The sequence below is a fragment of the Hemiscyllium ocellatum genome, chromosome 3 (genome assembly GCF_020745735.1).
Source record: "Hemiscyllium ocellatum isolate sHemOce1 chromosome 3, sHemOce1.pat.X.cur, whole genome shotgun sequence".
NCBI lineage: Eukaryota > Metazoa > Chordata > Chondrichthyes > Orectolobiformes > Hemiscylliidae > Hemiscyllium > Hemiscyllium ocellatum.
Window position 1 is genome coordinate 74520077 of NC_083403.1, and position 13792 is coordinate 74533868.

General features: G+C 42.1%; 1 protein-coding gene across 3 annotated transcripts in view; it reads left to right on the forward strand.

Moving 5' to 3' along the window:
- The first annotated feature begins 585 nt into the window (after positions 1 to 585).
- The window catches only part of LOC132832857 (nuclear receptor coactivator 7-like), a 110332-nt gene continuing 97125 nt past the window's right edge, over positions 586 to 13792 (forward strand). For all 3 annotated transcript variants that reach the window (XM_060851047.1, XM_060851061.1, XM_060851053.1), the window contains exon 1: positions 586 to 668. The gene's annotated coding sequence lies outside the window, so the exon portion shown is untranslated. The remainder of the gene's footprint in view (positions 669 to 13792) is intronic.

Here is a 13792-nt window from a genome sequence, read left to right on the forward strand (position 1 = left end):
GTCATTTACGACGTATACCTCTGAACAGATGGGACTTCATGTAGGGAAGCTATCACTGATCATAAAAGTCCCTAAAAAGTACATTCAGCAAAACTCAAATATGTGGGGAAGTCCATTGGATTTTTTTCATCCATCACTTTAACCACTTGATCAGGACTCTTTGCCCTGACTGCCTTATTACGTTAACACTCTCAGGCAAAGGAGTTGGAGGGCAGACGAAAAAAAAGTCCAAAGAAGGCCGAGTTGAGAGCACCCCAATGTGCCCCTCTAATTCAGACCTTCTTGACCATCCTGAAATTTAATCGCTCCACCACTGTCTTCGGGTGCTAAGGTCCTCAATTCTATAATTCACTCTTTAGGAAATACATTCCTGAGCCTACCTGCTCGACAAAGACTCTGGTAAATCCGTCTTTATACAGCTCATGGTCAAAGTTTGCTTCGTGGCATTTCATTCGATAGACGGCGCTATGTGCATACAAGCTGTTGTTGTTGTTGTTGTTGAACGGCACGGGTCTGCAACGTTCGATTCCGTTATGACGCCGGGAGCGAGCGGGTGGGGGCGCGCAGGCGCGGGGTTGGGGGTGTGTCCTAACGGTCTGGGGCTCGGCGGCGGGAGGGTGATGTGAGCGAGGACGAGGAGTGGCACAGGTGCTGTGCCCAGCCGCGGGGTAAGTGAAGGCACCGACTGCGGGGTCGTGTTTGCTCTGGTGTTGATGGTGGGCTGTTGAAACCGAGGAGCAATCGGCGGGAGGCTTTTGCTTCCCGACTGATGAGCCAACACCTCGAGTCCGTCCTCGGGAAAGGCCTGCTCTTGTAGCCCAGCCGCTCTGACATGGGGGGGGGGGTTCACACCAGACTCTGACCCCTCCGGAGTGTGTTGTCACCCTGCCTGAACTGGCCGTCTTGGAAACGTCCCCGGCCTCAGCTGCAACATGTAAACCTCCCGGTGTATTTTTGCGTGAAAAAAAGAAAACCGGTTGTGTCACTTCCTGAAAGTTTGATCAGCTTCTGTCAATTCCAGTGAAGCTCAACAGTTTTTGATGGTATTCTTTAAGATGAATGGATTTAATGAAATTGAAGGGATGTGCATTTCTGATTTTATAACCATCATTGTAAGGGGATCTGGCATACGAGTTCAGAAGCGAATTAATGTTATTATTTAGGATTGGCTTTGGAAGCGTTTTTATTTCTAGAATTTGATTTTTTTCCCTGTATTGGACAGTAGTTTGCGTGATTTTACTAACCGCGTCAATTTGCAACTAGCCCACAAATGATAGCATTTTGCCATGTTATAGTGACATGTTGGCACCTTGCAAAGATAACAAACCATGAGTTTAAAGCAAATGCAGCGAAACAGATCCTGTTTATTTGTCTGTGAAATATTGTCCATGTCCATGTCCGTATTCCACATTATACAAGGTGATGCAAAACCTGTATAAATTTTGTTTTGAAAATTGCAACGTGTGCAAAGTAGGGATGATCAAAATTTCAAGTTGAACTAAAATGTAGAATGGAAGGATAAGTTTATTTGCTAAAATTCGCCCTTTTTAAAAAAGATCTGTCTTATTCAGCTCTTTTAATTATCCTGATTAATTTCCATATATACAATGGGGATGCGGCAAGAAAATCCAGAAGAATGATGACATTTGGCAAAATTCTGAAACTTATTCTGCTTTTGATGGCTAGCTAAATTACAGGCATTCATTCAACTGAATTTTGTTTGCTCCTAGTTACATCACTAATGACTTTTCTTCAAAATTTATTTGATTAAAAATGCTGAGATCTTATGGTAGTGCAGTGTTCTCCTTGACTGGTTAAGGCAATTATTCAGCTGTTTTTGTATTGAACTCAAGGTGATGCTTACTGTTGATCAATTCCCACATGATCTGAAACCACTCTGTTCCATTTTGCCTGGCAATACAATCCATGGTCTCCACCTGTGCAGCATTTTATTTAAAAGTGAAAGGATTTTTAAGTTTCAGATCATGACTGAATGATCTCTCCCAATGAGTAACCTTTTTTATTGGTATTGATCTGTTAAAAGTCAAAAGTTCAGATAGGCGTAGATCAAATTATTGCTGTAGATTGTGAGAAACTTCCATTCAGACAGATAAACACTGCTTTTTGGCTCACTATTGTGATTTATTGAAACATAGTCTGAAAGTTCAGCTCAAAAGTTTAATAAAATGCAGAACCACAAAGGTAGTCATCTCTGGATTGTTGCTGGTGCCAAATGCTAATGAGTTTAGGAATATGCACAGAGAACAGACGTGTGTGGCTGAAGAGTTGGAGCAGAAGAGAATGCTTTAGATTCCTGGATCACGTTATTCATTTCTGGGGAAGGTGGACCTGTACAAATCTGATGATTTGCACCTGAACCAGAATGAGACCTACATCCTTGCAGAGAGGTTTGCTAATGTGATTCGAACTGGGACAATGCATTCATCCTGGAACAGGTCAAACAAATACACGTGCTGGAATTCCTAGAGGCCTGACAATCTAACCGGAACTCCATTAACAAACATATAGATTTGGACCCCATTTACCAACTTCTCAGAAACAGAACTGGAAATTATATCACCCACCACAACAAATGAAGACACATGGTGGGACAGAACACTAATGCTTCACTGGAGGCTTACTGATGATGTTACCGAGCATGGTGACGAAATATCTGAAAACAAATCCACCAGCTCAGTGAGCAAACTGACAACCCGAGCTACAAATCTTCTCCAAGATCTCAAGTGTGATTGAAGTTTTAACACCAACTTGGAAATAAAGGTACATTGGGGGATGATCCTCAGCTAAGGGTGGCATGGTGGCTCAGTGGTTAGCAATGCTGCCTCACAGCACCAAAGACCCAGATTCGATTCCAGCCTTGGGCGACTATCTGTGTGGAGTTTGCACATTCTCCCCGTGTCTGCATGGGTTTCCTCCGGGTGCTCCGGTTTCCTCCCACAGTCCAAAGATGTGCAGGTCAGGTGAATTGGCCATTCGAAATTGTCCATTGTGTTCTGTGCATTAGCCAGAGGGAAATGGGTCTGGGTGGGTTACTGTTCGGAGGGTTGGTGTGGACTTGTTGGGCTGAAGGACCTGTTTCCACACTGCAGGGAATCTAATCTTGGAATGTAGTAAAGGAGAAGAACTAAGTCAGTCTAGAAGGCAGTGTGAATATAGTGTAATTCAAATACAAGGGAGTATGGGTAGGCTGAATGGCATTTATTTTAATGCAATGGGTTTTGCAATGAGTTGAGGAATTCAATTAAAGTTTGAGGATATTGTCTTGTTGTCATCATGAAGACAGTTGAAGGAGGAATAGGATTGACAGCTTAATATATAGTATCCCTGGGCAAGATGGGTAGGATATAAAAGAGGACATGGTGTGAAAGTATTAACGAAGGAGTCTAATGACTGCAGTAAGGAGGGATGATATCATAGGTTCCTCAAATGAGACCATGTAGGTAGAATCTAAAAACTAAAAGGGGGCAGTTACTTTACTGGGAGCATACTAGAGACTCCCACGGTTAGGGAGGGAGATTTACTTACCCAAACTGTTTTCTTGAGATGTAAATACAACAGGGTAATAATAGGGGATATCAACTTCCTATATTAACTGGAATAAACCAATGTGAAAGGCTTGGAGGGGTCCAGGCGAACTTTTTAAGTCAGCACATAGAAAGACCTATAAGAAAAGGAGTGGTGCTAGACCTAATTTTAGGCAACACACCCAGGTAGTGGAAGATATGACAGTGGGGAAGCATTTCGATGATAGTAACCATTAATTCAGTAAGATTTAAGGTACTCATGGATGAGTTCAAAGGTGGACAGAAAATAAAGGTTCTGAGTTGGAGGAAAGACAGTTTTAATGAAATAAGACAGGATCTAGCCAAAGTAGGCTGGGTGCAACAACTTGCAGGAAAATTCACATCAGAGCAGTGGGAATCTTTCAAAAGGATAATAATTAGTGAATGTGTAGGGCCAACATGTTCCTGTAAAGGTGAAGGTGAGGCCAGCATATCCAGAGAATAGTGGATATTAAGGGATTAACAGTATTCAATAAGGAAAAAGAAAGGAAACTTATGGTAGATACCAAAGGCTCAAAACAGGATGCCCCCGAGGACTGTAGAAAGTGCAGGGATTCCTTAAAAAATACCTTAGGAATGTGAAGAGGGATCGTGAAAAACTACTAGCTAGGAACACTAAGAAAAATCCCAATTTTTAAAAAAAATATATCAGAGGCAAGAGAATAACTATGGAAGGAGTAGGGCCCATTGGGGACCAAAATGGAGGACTGCACGGTGGCTCAGTGGTTAGCATGGCTGCCTCACAGTGCCAGGGATCTGGGTTCGATTCCACTCTCGGGCAACTGTCTGTGTGGAGTTTGCACATTCTCCCCGGGGATTTCCTCCGGATGGTCCAGTTGGGCGGCACGGTGACACAGTGGTTAGCACTGCTGTCTCACAGCGCCTGAGACCCGGGTTCAATTCCCGACTCAGGCGACTGACTGTGTGGAGTTTGCACGTTCTCCCTGTGTCTGCGTGGGTTTCCTCCGGGTGCTCCGGTTTCCTCCCACAGTCACAAAGATGTGCGGGTCAGGTGAATTGGCCATGCTAAATTGCCCGTAGTGTTAGGTAAGGGGTAAATGTAGGGGTATGGGTGGGTTGCGCTTCGGCGGGTCGGTGTGGACTTGTTGGGCCGAAGGGCCTGTTTCCACACTGTAAGTAATCTAATCTAATCTAAAAATGCCAATCTCTGTGTGGAGTTGGAGGTCATAGCTAAAATTTTAAATGACTTTACATGTGTGTTCACAGCAGAGGATGATGTAGGTATAGAAGTCAGGGAGAGGAACTAATATATTTGAACAAATCAACATTGAGAGGGGGAGGCATTCGTAGTTTTAGCAGGCTTGAAATTGGATAAATTGCAAGGCTCTGATGAGATGAATTCCAGGCTGCTAAGAGGCAGGGGAGGAGAATGCAGGGACTCTGATATTAATTTTCAAATCCTGTCTGGCCATAGAAGTTATGCCAGAGAACTGGAGGACTGATAATGTAATACCTTTATTCAGGGAAGGATGATGGAGCTAAATCATGAACTTACCAGCCAATGAGTCTAACAACTGTGGTAGGAAAACTGTTGGAAAAAGTGCTGCAGGCAAAATTAATCTCCACTTGGAGAGACAAGGATTATTCAAGGATAGCTAGCATGACTTTGTAAGGGAAAGCTCATATCTAAGAAATTTAATTAATTTTTCAAGGTATATGAATAGGAAGGGTTTAGAGGGATATGAGTTAAATGGGATTAGATTGATTTGGGATATTTGGTTGACATGGATGAGTTAGACTGAAAGGTCTATTTACATGGTGTACATCTTTGTGATTCTAAGTATAATCCTTCCTTAGGAAGGAGACCAAAACCCTACACACTATATCAGATATACTGTCACCAAGGCTCTGTCCTGTTGGGGCAAGACTTCTTTACTCCTGTACTCAAATTCTGTAGCAATAATGAACAGCATATTATTTGCCTTCTTAATTGCTTGTTACACTTGTGTATTGGTTTTTAGTGATTTATGAACAAGGACCCCCAGATTCCCTTGAGTATCGCCACTTCCTGTAATGAGGATCTGTTTTAAATTCCCATCAATTTGGATTATGTAAGATTACATGCATAAGATCTACAGCACAAAAGTAGGCTATTTCAACATGCCAGTCCAGCCTGGTTTTTATGCTGCACATAAACCATCTTAAATCTGCCATAGCAACTATGTGTTCTTTTCTCCTGCATAGCTTCTTAAGCTTCTTCATCATCACCTCCCTGTTTCTTCTGAATTCCTTCTTGGATTTCTCAATAAATATCTTGCATTGATGGCCTCCAGCTATATTTTTTTCTACAAATGGAAACATTGAAATTATGGAAGGTTTTGATAAAGGCAGAGACCCCTATTTCAGAGAACATCCATCAACTCTTCTCAAGAGAAATGAGACCCAGCTTATTCATCTTTTCCTAATTTTAATACCCAAATATACTTGATATCGAACTTGTCAGTCTCTGCACTTTCCTCAATGTTTCTGTATATTTTTATAACGTAGTGGCCAGAGCTGTACACATGCTTCAATTCAGTGTAGCCAGTATTTATTATAGGTCAGGTGCAAGTTTTCTGCTTTACAATTTTAATGTGTCTAGAAATAATCCCAGGTGCTGATTTGCTTGATTCATGGCTGTATTTCAAACCTCCCTTTGGTTTTCTATCTGCATCTATCCTGTCACCAAGTCAGCCATCCTAATTTTTCCCATCAAGTGCACAAGCTGAACAAGGAACAAGGATAGGCCACTTGGCCCTTCGACCTTGCTCTCCTATTAAACAGGATCATGACTGATCCAATTTTAACCTCAACTCTACATTCCTGCATATCCCTGATAATTGTTTCTCCCCTTGGTAATCAAGAGTTTATCTACCACTGCCTTAAAAATATTTAAAGGTTCTGCATTCACTGTCTGTTGAAAAAGGGACTTCAAAAGACTCTTAATCCTCTGCAGAAAAATTTATTTCCTCTGATCTGTCTTCAATGGGCAACCCCCTCATTTTTAAACATTTATCCCTAGTTTTAGATTCTCCCACAAAAAGAAATATCCTTTTGATATTAATTTGATTAAGTCCCCTCAGAATTTTGTATGTTTCAATAAAGTTACCTCTAACTCTTCTAAACTCTAAAAGATACATGCCCAGCCTGTCCTGTCTTGGTACAGTATTGAGTTCGTTCATGTTAATAAGCTCACCATAGAGTGAAATAAACCATGTTAGTGAAATAAACCACCTCTGAATTGGTCCCAATGCATTAACATCCTTCTGGAAGTATAGTGACTTGTACTGTATACAGTACCCTAGATTCAGTCTCACCAATTAGAGATGAATAACGTGAAAATAGACCCTTCCGTCCAACTCGTCCATGCCGACCAGATATCTCAATCCAATCTAGTCCCACCTGGCAGCACCTGGCCCATATCCCTCCAAACCCTTCCTATTTATATATCCATGCAGATGCCTTTTTAAATGTTGCCTTTGTACTACCCTCCACAATTTCCTCTGGCAGCTCATTCCATACATGTACTGCCCTCTGCATGAAAACGTTGCCCATTAGGTCTCTTTTATATTTTTCCCCTCTAACCCTAAACCTATTACCCTAAACTTTGTCTATTTATCCTATCCATGCCCCTCATGATTTTATAAACTTCGATAAGGTAACCACTCAGCCTCCAACGTTCCAGGGAATACAGCCCTAGCCTATTCAACCTCTTTCCTATAGCTCAAATCCTCCAACCTTGGCAACATCCTTGTAAATCTTTTCTGAACCCTATCTAGTTTCATAACATCTTTCTGATAGAATTGCACGTAATATTTCATCAGTGGCCTAACCAATGTCCTGTACAGCCGCAACATGACCTCCCAACCCCTGGACTCCAAACTCTGACCAATAAAGGAAAGCATACCAAATGCCACTTTCACTATCCTATCTACCTGTGACTCCCCTTTCAAGGAGCTATGAACGTGCACTCCAAGGTCTCTGTTCAGCAACACTCCCTGGGACCTACCATTAAGTGTATAAATCCTGCTAAGATTTGCTTTCCCAAAATGCAGCACCATGCATTTATCTAAGTTGAACTCCAACTGCAACTTCTCAGCCCATTGGCCCATGTGATCAAGATCCTGTTGCAATCTGAGGTAACTTTCTTTGCTGTCACTACACCTCCAATTTTGGCGTCATCTGCAAACTTACTAACTGTACCTCTTAAGCTCACATCTAAATCATTTATATAAATGACGAAAAGTAGTGGACCCAGCACCGACCCTTGTGGCACTCCACTGGTCACAGGCCTCCAGTCTGAAAAACAACCCTCCACGACCACCCTCTGTCTTCTACTTTGGAGCCAGTTCTGTATCCAAATGGCTAGTTCTTCCAAATGGCTCTCGCTGTCCACCCTATCTAAACCTCTGATTATTTTATATGTCTCAATTAAGTCACCTCTCAACCACATTCTCTCTAACGAAAACAGCTTCTGGTCCCTCAGCCTTTCCTAAACGACCTTCTCTCCATACCAGGCAATATCCTAGTAAATCTCCTGCGAACCCGTTCCAAAGCTTCCATAACCTTCCTATAATGCGGTGACCAGAACTGTACGCAATACATCCGCAGCAGAATTTTGTACAGCTGCAACATGACTTCATGGCTCCAAAAGAAGGGCTTATGCCCGAAATGTCGACTCTCCTGTTCCTTGGATGCTGCCTGACCTGCTGTGCTTTTCCAGCAACACAATTTCAGCATCATGGCTCCAAAACTCAATCCCTCTACCAATTAAAGCCAACCCTATCAACATGGGTGGTGACTTTCAGGAATCTATGTACATGGACACCAAAATCTCTCTGCTTAGAGAGAATCTTACCATTAGCCCAGTGATCTTTATTCCTGTTGCTCCTTCCAAAGTGAATCACCTCCCACTTTTCCACATTAAACTCCATTTGCCACCTCTCAGCCAATCTCTGCAGCTTATCTATGTCTCTCTATAACCTACAACATCCACAACTCTATTGACCTTAGTGTCATCCGCAAACTTAGTAATTGTTCCTTCTATGCCTTCATCCAGGTCATTTATATAAATGACAAACAACAGTGTACCCAAAAAGATCCTTGCAGCACTCCACTAGTAACTAAACTTCAGGATGAACATTTCCCATCAACCACCACCACCACTGTCTTCTTTCAGCTTGCCAATTTCTGATCCAAACCGCTAAATCACCCTCAATCCCAGGTCTATGTATTTTGTGCAATAGCCTACCGTGGGGAGCCTTATTAAATGCCTTACTGAAATCCATATACACCACATCAACCGCTTTACCCTCATCCACCTGTTTGGTCAACTTATCAAAGAACTCAATAAGATTGTGAGGCACGAGCGATCATCCCTAATCAACTTATTCTTTTCTATATGCTTATAAATTCTTTCTCTTATCACCTTATCCAACACTTTCCCCACAACTGAAGTAAGGTTTATTGGTGTATAGTTACCAGGGTTGTCTCTACTCCCCTTCTTGAACAAGGGACAACATTTGCTAGCCTCCAGTCTTCTGGCGCTATTCCGGTAGCAATGATGACATAAAGTTCAAAGCCAAAGGCTCTACAGTCTCCTCCCTAGCTTCCCAGAGAATCCTAGCATAAACCCCAGCTAGCCCAGGGGACTTATCTATTTTTACATTTTCCACCTCCTTGTGAATCTCAATCCTATCTAGTCTAGCAGTCTTTATCTCAGTATTCTCCTCGACAACATTTGTGTGAATACTAACAAAAAATATTCATTTATCGCTTCCCCTATCTCCTTGGACTCCATGCACAACTTCCCACTACTATCCTTGGTTGGCCCTAAGCTTTAGTCATTCTTTTATTCCAGGTAAAACTATAGAAAGGTTTAGGGTTTTGCTTGATCCTATCTGTCGATGACTTCTCATGTCCTCACCTAGCTCTTCTTACTCGCTCATTTGGTCTTGCCTGGCTAAATTGTAACACTCAAGCGACCTAACTGAGCTTTCACGTTTCATCCTAACATAAGCCGCCGCCTTCCTCTTGACAAGTAAATCACGACTCCCTCGCTCGACCACTTTCTCCCTGCCTGACTGGTATATACTTAACAAGGACAGGCAGTATCTGTTCCTTGAACAAGCTCCACATTTCAATTGTGCCCATCCCTGTAGTTTCCTTCCCCTGTAGTTTCCTTCCCATCCCACGCATCCTAAATCTTGCCTAATCGCATTATAACTGCTTCCCCCCCCCACAGCAATGACTCTTGCCCCGCGTTATATAACTATTCCTTTCCATCGCTAAAGTAAACATAACTGAATTATGGTCACTATCACCAAAGTGCTCACCTACCTCTATATCTACTACCTGGCCAGGTTCATTATCCAGTACCAAATCCAATGTGGACTCGCCCCTTGTTGGCTTGTCTACATACTGTCAGGAAACCGTCCTGTACATTTGGACAAAAGCTGACCATCCTAAAGTACCGTAACTACAGTATTTCCAGCAATATTTGGAAAGTTAAAGTCCCTCATAACAGCTACCTAGTTACTCTTGTTCCAAACCAGAATTATCTTTGCTATGCTTTCCTCTACATCTCTGGAAGTACTCAGAGGCCTATAGAAAACTCCGAACAGAGTGACATCTCCTTTCTTGTTTCTAACCTCAGCCTATACTACCGCAATAGATGAGTCCTCAAATGTCCTTTCTGCCACCGTAATACTGTCCTTAACTAACAATGTCACACCTCCACCCCCATTTTACCATCTTCTCGGTTCTGAGTGAAACATCTAAATCCCAGAACCTGCAACAACCGTTCCTGTCCCTGACAGGTTATTGATACCCCTCTGGTTCACATGTAGACCATCCTGTTTGTAGCGGGTCCACCTACCCCAGAATGAGCTGCAATTATCTAGTTATCCGAAACCCACCCTCCTGCATCATCCCTGGAGCCACGTGTTCAACTTCTCTGTCTCCCTATTTCTCGCCTCACTAGCATGTGGAACAGACAACAAACCAAAGATAACAACTCTGTCTGTTTTAGCACTAAGCTTCTACCTAGTTCCCTGAATTTCTCCGTTAAACCCCCCAACCCTCTTCCTACCTATGTGGACCACAACTTGGGGCTGCACCTCCCCCCCCCCCCCCCCCTCCCCAAAAGGATCCTGAAAACACAATCTGAGACATCACGAACCCTGGCTTTTGGGAGGCAACACACCAACCGTGAGTATCTCTCATTCCCACAGAACCTCCTATCTGTCCTCCTAACTAGGAGTCCACAATGACTAAAACAACCCCAGTCAGTCCAATTTCTTTATATAATTGAAACTGTCCAGCCTAGACAACAACTTGGTAAATCACTCTGCACTCTCTCCAGTATAGTTGTATCCCTCCAATAATGTCACTTCCAGAACTGCATCTTTTGTCAAACCAACATTTTATATAGTTCCAGCATAATCTCCCTGCTCTTAAAGTCTATGCATCAGTGAATAAGGGCAAGTATACTATATGCCAGTTTAACCACTTTATCCACCTGACCTGATACCTTCAGTGACCTGCACATCAAAGTCCCTCTGATGTCTGGTGCTTCCCAGTTTCACACCATTCTTCATGTATTCTCTTGCCTTGATTTTCCTGTTCAAGTGCATTCCTTACATTTATCCAGATTGAATTCTATTTGCTACTGATCAGCACATCTGACCAGCCTGTCTACATACTTCTGTAATCTAAGGCTATTCTTCTCACTATTTACTATCCTACCAGTTTTTATATCAAATGCAAATTTCTGATCAATCTGCCAACATTCAAGTCTAAATCTTTTATATAAACTGCAAACAGCAAGAACCCCAAAACTGATCCCTGTCAGATCCCACTGGACATAGACTTCCAGTCCGAAATGCACTACTCAACCATCACCCTGTACATCTTGCCAGTCAGCTAATTGTGGATTCAAATTTCCTTGGATTCCATGGCCTGTTATCTTTGCTATCAGTTTCCCATGTGAGACCCCGTTCAATGTCCTTTCAGCTCTCCTAATATCCTTTTTCAGTTCCCTTTTGCACATTCTATACTCATGCACAGTTTCTGCTGTTTTGAGCGCTCAGTATCAGCCTTAAGCCTCACTTTTTCTCTTCAGCCAGTCTCTACATTGGTCTATCTAAGATTCACGAGATTTAATGGCTCCCATGCTTTTTCTTTATTGGGCCATTTTGGCCCTGTACTGTCCATATTTCATTCTTGAGTGCATTCTACTACTCTGAGAGAGATTTTCTCAAAAGTGTCTGCTTCCGATCCAGTCTAGTCAAATTGTATCTGATCTTATCAAAATTAGTCTCTCTTCCCCCCCCCCCCCCCCCCCCCCCCCCCCCAACCCATTTAGACCTTTCAATTTAGGTCCATTTTCTCCTTTTCCGTAATAACTTTCAATGTGGAGCTATGGTGACTGTCTGCAAAATGCTCCCTCACTGATCCCTCAACCACATGTCCACTTTCGTTACATAAAATTAAATCCAGAATCACCCCTCACTTAGAGGAGTTATAAAGTTTTCCAACATTTACATTAATAATTCTGCTCCCTAAAAACCATTCACACCGTATTTCCCTGAAATTTGCCCTACATATCTGCTGCTTTATTTCTCTGGTCTATTGGAGAACTTATAGTACACTCCCAACAGAGTTCTCCATATAGCTTTATTTGATGAGCCTTCTAGGATGTCGTCATCTTTAAAACTGTATTGGATTCTCTGATTAAAACTGTGACACCACCTCTTTTAATCTCCTGTCTTTCCTGAAGACCCCATATCTTAGACTGTTGAGCTACCAACCCTACCCCTTTGAACCATGTCTCTGATAGCAATGACATTATACTTTGATGGTTTAATTTGTGTCCCCAACACATCTGTCTTGTTCATCAGACTCCTTGCATTAAAATAAATTCTATCAAAACCTTGTCAAACTCACTTTGTCACTTAACTGGCCTATCGTGGTTCAATTGCTGCCTCATCTAATTTTGGCTATTCAACTTCCCCTGCTGAACATTCTGTCTGAATCTAAGGGTAAGTCTAAACCTTTCCTAACTGCACCAGCAAACCTCCCCCCAAGGAAGCTGGTCCCATTCTGGCTCAGGTCCATCTTGTTTGCCTTGTACACGTCCCACTGCTCCCAAAATCTCAGAAATCTAAAGCCATCCCTCCTGCAGCATCTCTCCAGCCACACATTCTGGTTTTATACTCACTTACATGTTGCACTGAAAGTAATCCAGTGATTATTATCTTTTAGATTCTGTTCTTTAGTCTACTTCCCCTAGCTCCCTATGTTCTGCTTTCAGAACTTCATCACCTTTTTCTGCTTACATTCTTGGTACCAATATGTACTATGATTTCTATCTTTTTACCCTCCCACTTCAGAGGATCCTACAGCCATTCAGTAACTTGTTTGCTGGCACAAGGGAGGCATCGTACCATCGTGGAGTCTCTTTAGCAGCATCAGAAATGCCTATCTGTTCCCCTTACGATTGAAACTCCTGCCACTGCCATTCTTTTTCCTCCCCTCTTGTGCTGCAGACACATCCATGATGTGATGAAGTTGGCTACCACTGCTTTCCCCTGTATGGTTACCTCCCCCAACAGTATCCAAAACTCCTTACCCTTAAACTGTATGTAACATTCAACCACATTATGGTGGCTGCTACTCAGGGCCACTTTCAGTATGAGGTCTGTAATTAGTCCTCTCTCATTGGTTAAGACCAGATCTGGTCTAGCCATTTGTCTCTGTTTGCATATTATTTGCTGATTCTGCACGTTTGTTTATATTATTATGCATTTTATAGCATTTATCCAGTATTGACTATCGTGCTCACCAACCCCTCAAAAAGATATAGAACAAAATTAAATGAAACAGTTCTCTCCATTTGGCAAAAAAAAGTTTATAATGTTGCTTGATGTCCCAGAAATGTGATTAATGAACATTTTGATTAAAAGCTGATGCTATTTATTTAGTTTTGAGTTTAGTCAAAAGACTCGAGCATTGCTATAATCTTAGTTCTACCAAAAAATAGAAGCTTTTGTCTTGCTGTCTCTATATATTGTTACTTTAACTTATAGGTAGAAATAAGATTGGTTTAGCTCTGTGTTTTAGAATTAATTGGTAGACTTAAGCAGTTCAGTCTGAGAATTCTGAAAGTGATTTATTAACCTGAGTGACTTTACATGGAAATGGATCAA